Below are 12,970 nucleotides of genomic sequence, written 5' to 3'. Positions count from 1 at the left end.
AAATCCCAACTACTTCTGCAAGTGTCTCAAGGTTGAAGACTTATTCATTGTTTGTAAATTTTTAAATTATCATGAAATGTTACATTGTAAAGTATGTAAAAGAATAGGTGCATTTGCAGTGCATTAGATGTGGAGGCATAAAGCAACAGGGCAAAAAATGAAGATCTATTCAGAAATTAGAAAACATGCAAATCTGAAACAAAAGCAGATAAGGAAAATGATTTTGTCTCTTGCGTGACACATTGTGAAATCTTCCAAGAAGTCAGAAATAGACTATCATTCAGCAAATTACTGATAACAAATCTGAAAATCTAGGGGCAGGTTTCCATGGCCAACTCTGCAGGGATAGAAAAAAGAGGCAGAAGCAAGAGAAGTATAAAAGAGGTGTTTTTCCTATCCTAGAAAAATCAGTCACAACAGGAGGGGTAGAACCCTGCAGAAAGCAAACTGCAATATATTGAAGACATAGCAGTTGTTTATAATCCCTGTTCCAAAGATCTTTTTTTGAGCTCAATCTGATGTATGTATCTCAAGGAAGCATTCATTCAGATGTTGCCTTTACAACCAGAGGGATTAATACAGCTGTCACGACACCTTCTGAGGAGCAGATGCTGTTCAGCAGCAGCTGCATACAAAAACAGATTCTCAGAGTTTTGGAAGAGTTTGGGGCATGACTGGTCGGAACAGTTACCTTTCCCCATGGCTAGATGTCCGTGTAGGAAAACCAGAGAAGATAATTCACTTAAGAATAGCTATTGCTTGGAGGATGTCCTTTAGAAGTATACGCATCAAAGCAGAATCTGCGAGTATAAATTAGCTCCTATGTCTCTGAGCACTCAGCCTCCAGTGTTTACAACCCATTTGTCCCTTCCAGAAGTGAGGACAATTTTAGAAAGTTTCTGTGACAAAAACCTCTAAGGGGGTTTCCTGTCTTCTTTCATTTCTCCATTCCTTCTTCCAGCCTGCTAGTTTTGCCCATTTAACGTATTGGGGGAAAAAAAAGCTAAGATGTCCCATGGCCAATTTTTTGTTTTCTCTGTTATACTATTCAATAATCTGTATTTCTAAATGAAGAAAAATCATCAGCAGACTACGTAAGCTTAATATCCTCCTCTTTCCATCCACATCTGCAAACACATTACTTCTCAGGTTAGGAAAACAGCTTGTGCTCTAACAGGTTTCTCACATAGGCTGCTATGCTGTTGCTGGCACAAAGACGTGTTTGCGCAAGAGCTGGTGGTGCCTGGTGGAATGAACTAAAATTTTCTGCTAAATGCTGCTCCTTGCCAGAAATTTTTAAAGCCTAAGCGTAGTTCTAGTTCTTGTTCTATGTGACCCACCCTGCTCAGTCTCTGCATCCTCATCCCACCGGGCATCGGCTCTTGTGCAAAAAGGTCTTTGTGCGCAACAGCCAGGGCCCAGTGGGATGAGCCAAAATTTTCTGCTAAATGCTTGTTGCTCCTTGCCGGAAATTTTTAAAACCTAACAATAATTCCAGTTCTTGTGCTATGTGACCCACCCTGCTCGGTCTCTGCATCCACATCCCACCAGGAGCCAGCTCTTGCGTGAAAACAACTTCATCATGTTTGTGCAAGAGCCAGCACCCGGTACCATGCGTTTAAATTTTCTGCAAAATTCTGCCGCTTGCCAGAAATTTTTAAAGCCCAACAGTACCTCCAGTTCTTGTCCTATGTGACCCACCCTGCTTGGTGGCCCGACCGAGCATTTCTGCAGAATGCTGCTCCTTGCTAGAGCTTCTGAAAGCCTAGGAAGTGTTGTGTGTTCTGTCCTACATGACCCAGCCTGCCTGGTCCCTGATACTTTGGCCTGCCGGGTGTGGGCTGTTTGTCGTGTGTTTGTGCAAGAGTCAGTGCCAAGTGGCCTAAGTGACCATATTCTGTGAAATGCCACTCCTTGCCCAAGAGTTTGAAAGCCTAGGCAAAGTTATACATCCCATCCTGTGTGGCCCAGCCTGCTGGGTCCCTGCCATCTTGGGCCCCCAGGCACCAGCTCCCAGTGTGATGGGCTAAAATTTTCTGCTAAATGCTGCTCCTTGCCAGAAATTTTTAACTGCCATTTAGCTGCCATATTTCTTTTGGTTTAAGTATAAATGTTGTAGAATATTTCTGAGTGATTAACATTTTGCAACTAATCACAGAATCACAGAATCAACTGGGTAGGAAAAGACCTCAGAGGTCATAGAGTCCAATCCTTAGAGATCATCGAGTCCAACCTAATGGTTCTGGCTTGTGTGTGCTTGCAAAGCTATATTTTGAATCACTGAATATTAACTGATCTTCCATAAAATTTCAATGAAACTTAATTTCTTTACTGTAAAATTTTGCATAGCAGGAGCAGTTTTAAAAAACCTGTTGTAACCACTTCTCTACTTCCTTGCCTTTAATTTTCTTCAGAAATTACATATAGCAGTGTGTCTTTAATGTTTATTATGGAAGAAATTTTACTTGCTCAGATATAAAAATAGTTTGAGCCCTGCTGTTATGGCATAATAGATAATCTGAATTCAGGCAATAAATGTGTTGCTACAAAACAGAGACACATATCTTATTGTAAGAAGCATGTGTACTCTTCAGATTTAACTCTGATTTAGTATCTATTTTGGCACTGTATGCTACTGAGCCGGATTTTCATACAGTTACCAATAACTGTGGTATCTGAATACTTAAACTGCTGACATTTGGTCTGTGTAACAGCACATGCAAGAGTGCACTGGCTTTTGTTTATTAATTTAGGTAGATACAGACAGATTCAGAAAATATAACCTCATGTAAAGCAACAGTGCTATTCCAAAATAGAACCTAACGTACCTGGGTGGAGATATCAATTTAAGATGACTGCAACATGACTGCTAATTTACTATATTGCTGGAACCTCCTCTTCTGTGTCACTGTAATGTCACAGTGAATTTGTTCTTGCTATTTATGCAAAAACAATTGCAATACAGGCAATAATGAACATTCACTTGCATAAAACCGGACAGTAATTGCAGCCAGACAGCCTGCTGACACAGTAGGTCTAAATGAGCTATGCTTGTATGCATACACTCTGACACCAGCTCTCCCTCACCTCCCTAAACCAGATGGCCTGAGGAAATACCATTCCTTTTTCAAGGATGAGGTCAAAACAAAGCAAGGGGATTCACTCCATCAAGGGATGTGGGGATCACAGCTCTGAGCAACAGCTACCTTTTAAGTATACTTCCATTAAAGAGAATCTGAACAACTGAATTGGCACAGTGCTTCCCTTTACAACACAACAGAAAAACCAGCAATGCTCTCAGAAGATCTATGTGATTAGGTCCCGCAGTGAATAACACAGAGCTGAATTCTTTAGCTGTTACTCTTGACTGTGCTTAAACAAAAGACAGATACCCAGTGGGCTGAGCACTTAATATAGATATGGGCAGGCACTGCAACAGGCTTTCAGAACTTGTGAAACTTTTACTCTATAGTCTCTGTAATGGCAAAGAGATTTTGAGAAGTCTGGAATGAAACACTACTGAATATTTTGACAGATGTCAATACATTATTTTCCAATTACCTTTCTCTTGTGGGTTTTGCCTGAATTCTTGTATCTATCTTTCTTGTAACATCTCCTCCTCAGGTTCCCCATCTGTGAGACAAAAGACACTGTCAGCTGATGGTGCTGTTGCTGCCTTAAAAAATGCTGTACATTGGGTATGTTCACATGCCAAGTAAGACTGAGCTGGATACGAATGGTGTTTCCCAGGTTGTACCTGGGCAAAACACATCAGTGAACAGAAGCAAAACTCTGCTTACCTGAGAGCATAAAATCAGAACCCCCTCAGGCTGGAAATTTCAGGCGGACTTCAGCCTAATCTAAAGGAATATTTAGCAATTATTTGAGTGAAGTCCAGAAGGTTTAGATCTGCAACTGCATTTGTGGGGGCAAGCACAAGGGTTCAAGATAGTTTCTAGAGTTGTTAACAGTTTACATGTTGCCAACGCAATAATTTGTCAAAGCAGGCTGGTACCCTGGTCCATCCATGAAGCATCTGACCCTTCTGCCAAGGTTGCACAAAGCTGCCTGCTTTGCTTTTCCTTTCCAGTCTCAGCCAGTGGGAGGCCAACAGTGCTGGCGACAGCAGGTGCTCTTGCTGCTTTTCCATCCCCTGTGGCAACAAGCTCAGAGGAACGTTCCATTATTCAGATAAACAAAAGTATGATGTTTCCCTCCTGCTTCCACTTTCATGCTAGAGAGATGCTAGCTGGCACAGGAGACTGGTTGCCTGTCTTTGGACCTGTTTGCCACTAAACAATTTGCCTTTCCTCACACTGCCTCTTTTGTTTATTTTTTAAAATATTGCTCTTTTGTTAGTTTTAAAAGCATACTCTCTATTTCCCATAAGAACAAGGTTCTGATATCAAAAACATTAGTGTGCAGCTACAGAGTTAGTACATTAAAATATCAGAGTATCACTCTAGCAGTGTTTGAATTTCAAAAAACAGAATTGCTCAATAACTGGATATTTGATTCTCAGAAGAGTTAATGGATACATCTCTAGTAAAAATGTATCTCTATTAGTTACTAAAATTTTTACCAGCTCAAGCTGTACCTTTTAGCGTATTAGCCCAAGTTTAGTCGATTTAATTTTTGGTTCAACAGATGAGGAATAAGGATTTAAACTACATGGTTTTCAAACTGGAAAAATAGTGTGGTTATCTGACTACTCAAGTTTCCACTCTGCAATATTTAATTCATTATTACTATAGCAATGGGCACTTTGTATTGCAAATATTTTCTTTTCATTCTTTCAGCAGATTATTAGAACAGTATAAATTGATATAGTTTATATTTCTTTGACTGATTCTTTAAATAGGCACTTCCCCAATCTTGAGTGTAAGTGGTGGGGGGAGGGTGTGGGACAAACCACAGCTTTTGGAAATTAGGAACTCTTCACAGTACCTGACCCATACAGTTTATGAAATTAGGCCTTTATAGACGAAGAATATTATGATCATAAGATGAATTTATGAGAAGATAGCAAAATTCAAACATGTAAATGAAGAAGAATGAATCACACAGTTCTTTCAGAATTAATTTCATTGACCTGTTGTATTAAAATGCAATCTAATAATACACAGATGGGACAGGGAGATAACGGAAGACACCTACAATAATCACTGTAATACCTTGCTGAAATAAGAATAGTTTAATATTGGAGCAGCACATTTCTAATTAAATATTGCTTTCTTAATACTCTTGACTAAACATTACAGACTGTAATTTAGACATCCTCAAATATTCACTTGTAATATGAACAGCAGAATATATATATTGGAGAAACTGAATTAGTTCAAGATATTTTTTATTAAAACCACAACTGTTGATCAAGAGTTTCCCATAGCTGCAAAGCAGATGTTTTAAATAAGGTAATTTAAATAAGCGTGAGAAGAAACGTTTTGGCAACGGGAATTTGGAAATACTTCTGGTAGGTACCACTATGCATATGTTTAAAAATTAGCCAGCAATCAATGCACTGTCAAACACTGCATCATATGAAGTAGTGGAGCCCCACAGTCCATCTTGTCTCTATGATGAACGTATGCATGTACATAGAGAAGAGCCAACAGCTCCTAAGTAGCATTCACTCAACATTTAAGCACACTTCTACTCTAAATGGAATGCCTTTTTATTTAACAGAGCTACTATCTGTGTATATTCAGAAACATGGCTGATTTCCCTAGTAACTAAAATAAATGGTTATTTACTTGAAGTCCTGCTAGCACTGCAAACCTGACAGAATCCTAGAGAAGCGACCTGGTTTCAGTTTTGGTGTACCAGCACTGGCACAAAATGAGCTCTTGCTGCAAAATCTTCCTGACCGATGAGCATAAACCAAGAATGCAAAGTTTTGGCTCTCAGACTGCAAACAAGGCTTCCAAAGGCTTGCTAACGTATTTTCTTCTCTTTTGTTTCTAATAATTAAACATCTGTAATGCAAAGTCAATGTGGACAACATATATGCAAGCACATACCGTTTCTATAGCATATAAAGGCAGAATCAGTTTGAGATGAAGCATTGAAACAAAAAAAACAATTCCAGAATTAAGACTACTCTCACTGCTGATACAATCCCTTCTATTCTATGTATTTTAGCAAGTGCTCTCCACCCCCTGATTACATTTCCAACATGAAATGGAACTACCAAAGCCTGGTTTCATAACTCTGCTATCTCTGATAACATTTTTAGCATTTAACTGACCTAAAAATGGGCAGGACCCATAGCTTCTGTAAATTACTGAAAATGGAAAAAAAAGTTCTACAAAGTAATGATATAATTGGAGAAACTAGCATTGAAGAGATAGAATAGTAAATAAGGCTGCCTTCACTGAACTCCAAAGCAAGTTTCTTATCAACTTTGTGAAGATAGGCTTTCTTCCTTTTTTAATAGCACTGTAGCAGTTTATTAGTTTGTTTATGATTGTGGAATCCCAACATATTCTTCATATTTTATAGCTATGACTGCTAAACTTGGCAAAAACTTGGCATAGTTTGGACAGTAGATATTACCTTACAGTTTTCTAGTCTGAAGAGCTGAACAAAATATAACAGCCCTTTAATTATTTGTTAATCTCTCTTAGGTGTGTTAGCTTGCTAGCATTGCATTGCACTGGATTTATGCAACAGATTAAGGACATATTTTCAGCCTGGAAGAAAATGAACAGTTTTCAAGGTGGTGAAAAGCTCAAGGACTCTGAGAAACTTGACCTCAAATGTTGTATATTACATGTCAAATCAGCTGCCACAATGACAGCTGTTAGGAAACTAGTATATACTTTAAGAAAAGGCATACTGACATCATCGCAATACATATGCGATGTGCAATACATATGAAGCAATCCAGTGTTCATAAAAATCACCTGTTGAACAAAAGTGGCAGGCAAGAGAAGCTCTACCTAGCATGCTGCACTGTAACAGCAGAGGGTAATTCAACCACAAGAAAATAAAAGCTAGATAACAACAAAAAATACAATGGCTCTAGCAGTCCAAGTTTTCCAAGTCAGTAAACAAGAATATTTCAGACTGTGTAAGAAGCAAAAAGGTTAAGTTCTTGAACAATGCATATGTTATATGCTCTCTCTTCTCCATTATGACAACAGCAGGACTCCTTCTCCTGCAGAGCCCTCCTCTTTGCACAGTGGCTTATCCATGGAGGGAAAGGTAAGAGACAACATCCCCAGCCATACCTGGGCCTGGCTGCACCTGCCACTCCAGGTAGTGGCTTCTTGATTCAAGACAGATCATTGGAAGAGAAGACTTGGGAACTTGACTTGGGAACACATACAGCATAAAGTAGATCTGAGTAGCATGTGTTGGCATGTTCATGGTAGCAAGATCCTGCTGGCTTACAGAAGAGCTCCCAGGACACTGCAGAATTTCTGCTCTTGTAGTTAGTTGTACTCACATCTACTTTTTTTTTTTTTTCTGGGTAGGCTTATCCAGCATCACAGCAACTCTTCTAACTTCTTGTCCTGTACCAACTAGTGAAGAAAGCATCCTCATCATTGCTGGCATATATTTTGCCTACACAAAGTTGTGCTAGATAATGTTGAAATGTATGTTTCGGTAGTGTCTTGTTTTTCTTTTTGTTTTGTTTTGGTTGGTTTTTTTGTTTGTTTTTGGTTTTTCTCCTCTCCTCTCCTCTCCTCTCCTCTCCTCTCCTCTCCTCTCCTCTCCTCTCCTCTCCTCTCCTCTCCTCTCCTCTCCTCTCCTCTCCTCTCCTCTCCTCTCCTCTCCTCTCCTCTCCTCTCCTCTCCTCTCCTCTCCTCTCCTCTCCTCTCCTCTCCTCTCCTCTCCTCTCCTCTCCTCCTTTTGTTCTTGTAATTGTTGTTTGTTTGGCTTGTTTTTTGTTGTTGTTAGGTTTTTTGGGTTGTTTGTTTGTGGTAGTTTCCCCCCACAACCCCTCCACGGACATCCACCAAGGAACATTTCCTACTGTAAATGCAGTTGCCATGCCATAATAATTAGGTGCACTATGCAGCTAGGGATTAAAACATGAAAAACTGAGTGATGTGAAATTAACTTCAGTGATATAGTTCAAGATAAACCTTACAGGTGTTTTCTGCAGGTTCAGGTAAAGAACATGAACATTTGAACAGAAAGTTCTTTAAAATATATAGTCTGTGCTACTTTGACTGAAGATAAAGTAATGGCTGGAGAAACTTCTCCTTTATAACTGCACATAGCAACAGATCTCCCACATCTCTCTGTGTTAAGTCCTGTATATTTAACAGGATTTTACTCCATGTATCCTGCAACATTTTTGTATTGGAAAACCTGGACTTGTAAAATTAGTATCTTCAATATTACCGATGTACCCTGTAGCCAGACCCTGATGTGGCATATTTGTAGTCCTAAAATGTGCAGCTTTAAAATTTATCAGAATGGAATAATTAGATAACATCTTATATACCTGCTACAATGTTTTACACATGAATTATTTTAAAACCACTGCGAGATTCAAACAAGAATTTGACAGAGAAAAAAGGCAGTAACTCTTAGGAGTAATTTAGGCATGTCAAAAATACAAAATGTTGCCTTTTTTCTTTTATGATTTGTGACATAAGAATGGATTACATCTGCACTATTTTCTACTTTGGTTATGATTTTTGTCATTCAAATGAAGACACAGCAAGAAAGAATGAAAATCAATTCTTATTGTTCAGTGTAAACTACTTGCATCACAGTCTTAAAAAGGAAATGAATTGAAAAATATTGTAAAAGTGCAATTCTAATAATGTGAATTGTAACTTTGATGGAAAAATCATATGAAATTAACTACTGTGTAAGTAGTTTAAGTAGAATTATTTAATTCTCCATGATGTAATATCTGAGAGCAACCAAAATATGATGCCCTTGAAGTTCTCAATGACTAGGATATCTACCTTTCTTCTCCATTGTTACAGTCACTGCCATTACAATTAATTTATCTGGTGCCATTTTCCAGTCTAGTTATAATTCTTGTCTGTTTTAGTTATAATTCTTGTCACAGAAATGAAGAATTTGAAACATTTTATGGATCATTTTTAACATCCTGCATTTGGTTTCATTGCTAATTCCACCTCCATATTCGTCTACAGGCACAGCCTCATGAATACATATGTAAAGGTTCACTGAGCCAACCAAATGAAATATGGAATATTAACAAGATGAAACTTCCTTCTCCTTGCCGAATGGCATGTTACTACATATCACTAGTAGACATAGCAATTTGTATAAATCATGCTGTGACATGCATAAGACAGAAGGTAGAAAACAGTAGAAAACTACAAAATCCTTGGTATGCTTTTAAAGTAGAGTCGTTCTTAAATACCTACAAGTGTGATTAGACGGCAACATGTAGGTGTATCTCTCTAACCAGGTAAGGAATTATCATGGAATCATAGAATGCACTGTATCTTAACAATAAGATGAGGTACTACAGATAACCTTGCTTCCCAAAATAGTACAGGCTCTGAAGTCCACAAATTCTAGAGATAACTGTGATCTCTGCATATTCCTATATATATCTCAAGTTTTAGGTTTGCGCCTCAGAACGAGCAGAGTTACCCAGCAGCACCAAGAAAACTCTGAAGAACATTCCTCAGTAACTTATGGATGATCTGCCATGCTGGCAGGCAGTTATTACAGAATCAAGTCTTGTATTCTTACAGCATTTGGGAAGCCTTGCATCTTAACATGACAGATATTGGTATTATAATTTTCTGGTTCTGTTTGTCAACATATTTGAGAAATTTAGATCCTTGAGGAAAATCAGCAACAATATTGGTAAATTAAGGCCTGTCTACCCCACACAGTGCAGATGCCGTGTTCTCATTTTGGTATCTACCCAACTTGTACAAGACAGAGCAGAAGGAATAGATAATATTTCTCCTATCAGATGAAGTAATTTATTATCTTAAGTTTAGCGGCTTACTGCTGTGAAAATATCATTTCCAGCTCTGGGAGGAATTCAGATGATGATGGATCAAAACTGTGACCCTCATTGCAATATGTGGTATGCTCTTACTCGTAATTTCATCACAAAACCATTGTTCCACAAATTCTGCAATACAAAAGGCAGCAAAATCACCACTCCGGTCAGAGAAACAGTTAAGATTTTAAGACTTCTCCTTCAAGTATTATGAAGTTTCAAAAATAGATGGAACACAAAGGAAGTGCTCAAAAGCATGAGGATTTTGCATGCTTTGTTCAGTAGCAAAAGCCACGTGATCCTGGCAGAGACCCACAAGACTGGACTGCACTGCTCCACCTCGCACCACCCTGCAGCTCTGCCCCTGCTCTCAGCACTGCACAAGCAGTGATTACCTGGCAGGCAGGAGGGAGCACCCTGTGCACCCTCCCCACATCACAAAACTTTGAAATGAGTGCCAACATAACAGGTGCTAGCAGGAGAAGGCTCACAGGCTTCTACTTTGCCTGTCAATTTGTACTAGCACTATGTCCTTCAGCTAAACCTCTCCTTGCAAACAAGCCTCTTGCAAAACAGAAGCGCACTGTGTCCCTTTTTTTCTTGTGTGATGTGCAAGGTCTAATTCTATTGAAGTATAGAATTAATAATAGATTGAAACAAAGCACCACAAGCAAGTTCTCGTCGCTTTTCTCTCCAACATGCATTAATTAGGTACGAAACACCAAGCAAACATAACCACTAAAACACTGGGAAATGCAAAATGTAGGCAGACCATGCTAGCCATGTGCTTCTGCTCTAAATACAAATTTAACTGCCTGAGGACAAACTCTCTTAGGAGAACTTCTGCTTAACTCTCCATACAGAGTGGTCAATGCTTAGATAAATGGGCAGCCAGTCCGCATTTAGTTTTCTTCACTTTGTTTAACGTGTGGCCTCAGGCTTCCTTTACTAAGCACTATTCCGCTCTGAATAAAGATTCCAAATGTCAGAGTGATTCATGTACGTTTATTCATTTAAACAAACAAGGAACTGCATATCAACATCATGGAAAAAAACAAAAAACCAAACCAAACAAAAAAAAAACAAAAACAAAAACAAAAACAACCAACAACTACAAAAAAAAACCCACACACAAGTGTCCCTCATAATTTTAGGTCATTATTTTTAAAAAGGGAATCTTCACTGAGAACTCAGTTACTTCAAGGGAATTTTTTTTCTATTTTAGTACAACAAACAAATTACTTATGCTTTTTGTCTTTAAGATTGAGACTTTTATAACCTTGCTCATTTCTTGCTTCATTGATAACTCCATGGAGTTCATAGACCCATCTTAGTGTTTTCCCTCCATCCCTCTTTACAGCAGTACAAAATGAAATGACACAGAGCATATAAGAATTCAATCCACCAAAAATGTATATTTTCCATCATGAACTAGATTTAATAGGTGTTTGTGAATATGTTTCGATGTTTATTTTTCTACTTAAAATGCATGTCTTTATGTCCAGTTTGAGACCTTATTTCAGTGCCATCAGAGTCAGAGAAGCATTTGCAGTATCTCTGTTGCATTATGAACTTTTATTTTATGAGAGCAGATCCATCTCTCCAGCCACCTACAGGACTAATGTAACTAATGTTTGTCATTTTTCATTCTATCAGAGGTTCATGACTTATTCAAAGCTATTTTACAAAAATATTTTCTACTTCTACTAGACTGATAACAGCAGAAGGTAAAGAAAACAATATTAACTTATTTTTCTGACAGAAATCACATATATTGGTGAACTACCACAAAAAAGTAGATGCACTGATAACTGAGATTCATATATTATTCTATTTTTCTTCTTAGCAAGGACAGAACAGTAAATCATAGGCTGGGAAGTTTACCTTTCTTTTCTACTCCTACATATTATCTTTGTAGCTTAAACAACAATATAGTGGTTAAAAAAATACAGTGGATTAGCTGTGGTATATAGTACTGCATCAGGCCCTATCCATGTTCAAGAAGTGCCATCTGCGTGATTGCATTTGGATCTGGTTTTGGGAGAAGCCAGGATATTTCCAACATGATCCATTCTAAATTTGGCTATTTTGCTCTTCCTTTGTTTATAAAAAGACGTAGATCTGTGAGAAGTAAAAGCTGTTTTGAATGTGATGTGTTTGTAATCAACAAAATGGTCTATAGTGGCTTGGACTTTTAGACATGTCTCAGGATAATAATTATCAAAAAAAAATCATTCTACCTTCATGTCAAGTCTATTAGACCAGATAATTCAAAGTGTTTTTAAAGCTAGGCTATTTTAACCACTTTGTAAAATACAATCTACCAGTTGGAGAAAGAAAAAAAAACAAGTAAGAAGATAATGGGATTATTATGTAACTTTATGTTGTGTGTATGTTTAACAGAATAAAAAGTTGTATGTGTGTGGGCACATGAGTACGTCTGTCTATAGTATAATAGTTGAAGGCTTTTCAACTGAGAACAGTGTTTCAGCACATGTTCATTCAGCTTTTGTTGAAAAAATACAAAAGAGCAAAAGAAGCAGTTCTGCTGACACATGACCTAATGAAATCTAATTTCTTATGAGTTTAGTCTCCTCGTTGATTACGTCAGTGTCAAAGAAGGTCTGGCTAACATTTTCCAATTGCTAAAGAATAAAAAGGTATCTCTCTTGGAAGTGTGTGGTGGGGATATTTTTAATCCAAAAAGGTGAGAACTTCTGCTGCAACTTCTCTTTTAGCTAGGGCATTTCTGAACAGTGACTCTCCTCTACTCACCAGTCACTGTATCCTTTATCAAACCTACCTGGAAGCAGCTAGTAGTTTCCAAAGCTATCAGCTAACTGAAGGGGAATGAACAGCCAGTGGCACAGCAACAGGGTCACACAGACTCCTTCCATTCCTCTATTTCCCCCGCCCTCCATTCCTTTCCTCCATCTCCTCTGCTGTTTACCAGGTGATTGCATAGGTCTAGTTTGCCTAGGAAACCATGCTAAAAAGTCTGTCAAAACATAT

At 38.2% G+C, this 12,970-nt stretch overlaps 1 long non-coding RNA gene across 1 annotated transcript in view; it reads right to left on the bottom strand.

The window, feature by feature from the left end:
• LOC110356354 (uncharacterized) overlaps positions 1–12,970 on the bottom strand; it is a 149,570-nt gene that overhangs the window by 37,968 nt on the left and 98,632 nt on the right. Inside the window, exon 12 of the long non-coding RNA XR_010472443.1 lies at positions 3,562–3,633. This is a non-coding gene — a long non-coding RNA (uncharacterized LOC110356354). The remainder of the gene's footprint in view (positions 1–3,561; positions 3,634–12,970) is intronic.

Source organism: Columba livia, chromosome 4 (genome assembly GCF_036013475.1).
Source record: "Columba livia isolate bColLiv1 breed racing homer chromosome 4, bColLiv1.pat.W.v2, whole genome shotgun sequence".
Classification (NCBI taxonomy): Eukaryota; Metazoa; Chordata; class Aves; order Columbiformes; family Columbidae; genus Columba; species Columba livia.
The sequence above is the reverse complement of the archived record's forward strand: the minus strand, read 5'-3'. Positions and strand labels throughout refer to the sequence as shown.